The 6,000-nt window shown below is 43.7% G+C and overlaps 1 long non-coding RNA gene across 1 annotated transcript in view; it reads left to right on the forward strand.

Moving 5' to 3' along the window:
* LOC138797274 (uncharacterized) overlaps window positions 1–4,725 on the forward strand; it is an 82,810-nt gene extending 78,085 nt beyond the window's left edge. The window contains exon 3 of the long non-coding RNA XR_011363914.1: window positions 4,619–4,725. This is a non-coding gene — a long non-coding RNA (uncharacterized lncRNA). The remainder of the gene's footprint in view (window positions 1–4,618) is intronic.
* The last annotated feature ends 1,275 nt before the right edge of the window (window positions 4,726–6,000 follow it).

Below are 6,000 nucleotides of genomic sequence, written 5' to 3' on the forward strand. Positions count from 1 at the left end.
TCAGAAAAGGTCTGGGACATTTTAGAGCTTTTGATCTGGAACATTCTGGAGCTTACAGTCTGAAACAATATAAAGCTTATTCGGGGACATTCAAAAGCTTTTGGTCTGGGACATTCTAGAGCTTTTAAACTGAGACATCCTTGAGCTTGTTGTCTTGAACATTCAGTAGAGCTTTGGTACATTCTGGAGCTCTTGGAGCTTACTGTCTTAAACAATGTAGAGCTTGTTGTCTTGACCATTCCAAAGCTTTTGCTCTGGGATACACTGAAGCTTGTTGTCTGAAAAATTCTAGAGCTTATGATCTGAAGCACTTGAAAAGGAGTCATTCTAAAGGTTGTTTGGGTCATTCTAGCCTTACAATCTGAAACTTTCTAGCCAACAACGGGCAAAACTGTACTGGCTTCAGCTATTCAGCCAGGACTTGGGCAAAACTGTAGGGGGACTAGAGCACGACTGCACAACCTGAGGCCCAGGGTCTGCATACAGGCTGTGATTATTTTCTGCCAACCTATAATCTGTAGGGTAATATACCAAAACTATACTAATTGTGCACCGTCACACTCTCCCTTACACTTTATTATAGATACTATACTAGCATCAGTTACAACAAGCCTGTGTCCCTCCGTCACTCGGCAGCCTTCAGCCATGTATGAACGTACAATTTGTTATATAACAAGAGTCACAAATACAATAATCTCCCTATTTATATAATTAATAGCTATAAACTCTCTTGCCTTAATCATATTAGGTGGCCTGATTAATTTCTCAGGCGCAGAGCCTACTTTACCAGAAAAGCTGATTAATTCTTTAAATAGCTGCGATGTAAATGAATTGCCTCGCTCCGTTATCAAAGGAAGAGAATCGCGGCATTCCACCAGGCCTTCAGTAATTAATTTTAATGATGAATATTCCGCATATCTTTTGCTGTGTTTTGTTATAAATTCTGTATTCTGGGATGTTATCTTTAGGGCAAAGAGGTGACAGAAGTCTACATATGCCTGGGGATACACGCATGAAAATTAGTGGGGTACCTGTCATTGAAGCAAAGGTGTAATTTCTGAGATTGAAATATCTGTATCATGGCTTTCAGGTATGGGGATAGAAGGACACAAGACAGGTGAGGCCCTTGCACTGGCATCTGCCTCGATATCCCTGCCTACTTGCCTCAACCGCCCTAGGCGGCAGCGGGTAACTGGGCGACAGTCCCTAACTTGTCAGAGTGTAACACAGTGACACAGACAAGGTAAACAAACACAGTGCATTACAAAATTAGTAGTCAGGAGAAACGTCAGAAGCCAAGCCAGGGAATTCAATCAGGATACAAAATGTTAGCTTAGTTACACTCACAAGCGGGCTCTAGCGCAGGCAAGGAGGACACATATGGGAGTGAGACTGGAGTCCAAGCCCTGGGCTGTGATTGTGGCTGAGACTCTAGCTCTAGATCACATCACTAAGCTGACTGGTGGTGTCGGCCACCAGTCAGTACAAACATGTGACTTGCACTTGAGCCGATCAGCTGGAGGCGGTGAAGCACCGGCCGCAGCAACATCATAGAAGAAGCCGCTGCACCCCTAGCATTGCAGGGACACAATCAGGAGGTGGCCGCCGGTGGACACTCTGATTTTTACTATTTATGGTATGACACTGCATTTATTAATTTATTCACTTATTTATTTATTTTTGCATTAATTAAGACACGTGTGTCATTTATTTATTTATTGCGCCTTTATGGTGTATTTATTATATAGCATCTACACATAGATTTCTAGGTACTGTATTTAGCACTCTAGTCTACCTTTTTTACCTAAATCATTTACTGATTTATTAATTTATTTACTTATTTAGTCACTAGTGTCCATCTGCAGCAGCCCCCTCATTGTATGTTTGTCATTTTTTAACTATTCTGTCAGCCATGATTCATTGTGTATTTATTTATTGATTATTTCGTTATTTGTATGTGATTTTAACTAATAAAATTTATATGTTGTAATATATCAGAGGTTCAGTTGTTTCTCTATCGGTCTTTCACATCACTAAGCTGACTGGTGGTGTCGGCCACCAGTCAGTACAAACATGTGACTTGCACTTGAGCCGATCAGCTGGAGGCGGTGAAGCACCGGCCGCAGCAACATCATAGAAGAAGCCGCTGCACCCCTAGCATTGCAGGGACACAATCAGGAGGTGGCTGGCCTCACACGCCGACAGTGCCAGGAGCTGAGCGTGATGGCCGGCTCCTGACAATGGCCCCCACTTGCCATGTGCCATTTTTCTTATATAGCAGAACAGCTTCATGCTGATGACTTCTACCTCTGCCTATACGTATGCCCTTACATATGGTTGTGCTCAGAAGATAACTGCTCCATTAGTTTTACCAGTCAGTTTTGACAACATTTTGTGTCACTTTTTGTGAGGGTGGGGCATAAAGAACCTCATGGGCGGGTCCCCAGTGACATACAACCCACTGGCAAGGGGACCCACCCCTGAGGTTTCTTTCTTTAGTCAATTGAAGGTTTTAATGGTTGACAACTTCAGAGAGAAGCAGAGAGTAGGAAAGTGTGCAAGGTCACGTCATCACCCTGATAAGTGAGGGGCCTCATAGCAAGTATTAAAAATGGGGCCCCTTCTGTTGCAGGCTAAAATTACCCTTCTCTAATCACTAGAGACAGAAAGGCTCTGACTGAGCTTACTGGATAGGGGTTCTTACGTAGATTCTGCCATGACTACAGTCACATGTTCTACCTGTACGGTACATATGTCCTTGGAACAAAGCACTGTGACCCCTTAACATAGCAAGAAGATAGTTGCAAGAAGATATCCAATAGGCTCCACTCTACTTTTTTTTTCTGGTCTTTGAAAAAGAATACCGCATTTATCAAATCAGGAAAAACAGAGCTCCCCCATGGAGACAGATTGTAAAATCAATCAGAGCATCATTTCGGCCCTAAAAGTAGAATAAGACACAGACTGAACACAGAGTGGGGCCCAGTATTAGTATGGGGCTGTATAATTTCTATGCACCCCCTAACATACATTTGGAGGGCTTTGTGCTGGGAATCTGCTGCATACACTAGTCTACACATGAATGGTTCTCAGTGAATGTAAAATTAGATAGAAATGACGTGGGTACATTAAAGCGTGAGGCATAGATATCGAGGCGGTGAATAATGAGCAGCTCAATTCCTGGAAAAGGGGAAAATAGCCTGGATGGTAGGAGCAGTCATGTACTCTGCGCCGTCATACAGAACAATGTGATATAGGATCCATTATTTATCCTGATAAAATGTCTTCTGTGTAATAACCTGTCCTTGAAGGTATAGATGTATATCAAACCCATTGTAATATATGATATATAGAGGATTCGTGTCTTTTGCTACAATACACAGCGTGAGTCTGAAAGATGCATTAGATATAGAAGGATAATATCTGTATTTCCATATATACTGAACAGTCTTGACTTTAGAACCTCTATTCATGTATCCTCATCTATCTACATACTGTATACACCAATCACCCTAGACATCAAAACCACTAACCGGTGAGATGAATATTGACTATTTCATGACCATTCAGTTATTTAGCTTGAAAAATGGGCAAACGTAAGGCTCTAAGGGACTCTGGCAATGGCCAAATTGTGATATCTAAATAACGGTGCAGTATCCCACTGAAGACCCTGCGGGACCATTTTGTTGGGTGTAGTATTGTTAATCTCTTAATTTGCACTTTTATACCATTCGTGTGCTGTGAGAAGTATGGAACAGTATGTGAGAAGCCCTCCTAGCCCAACCTCTCTCTTAAAGTGGCCATACACCTTCAAAAACGGTTATCTCTCCTGTCCTCTCCATACACTTAAACGCTTGGCACAGCCCAACATTCCTATGCTTTCTATGGGGAGGGGAGTGTTTAGCTGCAGCCAGACATCTCTGACAGCAACTTATCCATCTGAGAACAAAGGGGCCGATCAGTGATTTTCCATCACACCCAACCCATATCTCCACCACAAGCTGCGGGTTTAGCCGACATATTTATAAAATGTATAGGGACCTTCAGCTAGAGGGGAATTCCTCAGCATGTTGTATGGGGTAATATGCAGGACTACATCACATAATAGGAGTTATAGTTCTGCAACAGATAAGACGGTACACGAGGGGGAGACAGTGGCACAGTACACTAGTGGCCATGTGGTTACATGTGTACATTTAGGGCCCACAACACATTGCCGGAGGCAGCTGTGCACCTCCAGCCATAAGAGCCCCCATTAGTGAGAATCAGTAAAACCATCTGTTATATAGTATTGGTGATACTCAGTGTCATGAAGCTGCAGGATTTACATGTGTTATCCTTCTATATCCTGGTAATGAGAACACCTGAGGATATTCTCCCCTTAGCGTTGCCTCTAGTACTTCATTGCCAGCACTGATCTAAACAGGCAAAGTGCAGGACAAAGCAGATATTGCTGCGGGGCAGATGAGGAAAGCCAAATGAGGCTATTTATGAGTGCTGCCCCGAATGTATTACAGGGAATACTTACATAACCACAGCCACAGTGTCATATCCTAGCTAATATACAATGTACACTGCACCTTCTAATTGCCATGTCCCATTATAAATCCTGCTGCAGGTAATAGTGTGGGAGAGAAGAACTGTAATAAGAACGGAAGAAGCGGCTTGTTATAGGATAATAGGAGCTATAGCTGTATCATCTTTACATAGAAGAAGGAGATCAATGCAGGGGGTGAGTGACCTTACTTTGTATTAGATGTATTGTGTGGAACGTTACTTGGAGAAACCACTACTGGTTTACTAGGAGGTCCAGGATTGGACTGGAAACGGCAGATCTGTGACAGAGGTCACATAGAGCAAATAAATCAAAAGAGACAGAAACAGTGGCACCAAGACACCCGGTAACATAAAAGTGACACCAAGACACGGGTACCATAGCATTGGCACCAAGACACCAGGTACTAAACACAACAGCGCAAAGACACCATGTGCCATAAGAGTGGCACCAAGACACTTGATCCTAAGCCCAGTAGCACCAAGACACCCAGGACTAGGTAAAATGGAGCCAAGATACAAGACATTGGAAAAAAGTATTAAAATGCCAGGGACTATGTTTGCAAGCCACCAGAGAGACAATGGAACCAAGAATCCAAGGACTAAGTACAATAGTTTAAATACCTTAAGTGCCAATACATAAAGGACAAAGGCATCAGGTACTGAACACAATGGCACCAAGGTCTAGGCACAAAGATACTAAGAAGTGGGCACTACGGCACCAAAACCCCAAGGCCTAAAATCAATAGTCCAAATACATGGATGATTCGGTAACACAAAGACACCAGGCACCATACCGAATGCTCCAAGACACCAGAGTCCAGAACACAGTGACACAAGTTACTGGTAAGGAACACAAAAAAATATTCACAAAAAAATGTCACCACCAGCCTGCCAATTAATTTTCTAAAGCTGGCCCACCGATAGGACGTCGGGCAGGAAGCATCCACATCACTGGACCCTGGAGCATTCCCGCCATAGAGGAGCCATCATACTAGGCAGCAGCCAAGCCATCCCCATAGGACACCAGTACATGTGTCATGGCTAGTATGTGCGTCAGTGATGTGGACACTTCCCTCCAAAGAGGAGCCCTCTGTGCACCAATGTCAACTTCTCTAGGTAAGGAGCAAACCACAAGTAGCGGAACCTAGAAGCCACCTAAATAAACAGACGGACATTTCTCTGTCACGGCCTCCTGTGTAGTGGAATGGTTATTAGTAGTGCACACAAGTAGCTGATGGGGTTAATCATTAATTCGGGGGGTGCGGGGGCTTAATTGTACATGTTGAGGTTTATTGCAGATGGGGGGGATGAAGGGGCAGTTGCAGACAGTGGGGGGGGGGTATATGTATCGGGGCATAGGAGATGGGGGCTGCATAGCATACCTTTTGCTCCTGTTTCGGTAGCTCCAGTCATGGGCCTAGTTAAGTCTGGGCAGGAGGCATA

The sequence above is a fragment of the Dendropsophus ebraccatus genome, chromosome 7 (assembly GCF_027789765.1).
Source record: "Dendropsophus ebraccatus isolate aDenEbr1 chromosome 7, aDenEbr1.pat, whole genome shotgun sequence".
Lineage (NCBI taxonomy): Eukaryota > Metazoa > Chordata > Amphibia > Anura > Hylidae > Dendropsophus > Dendropsophus ebraccatus.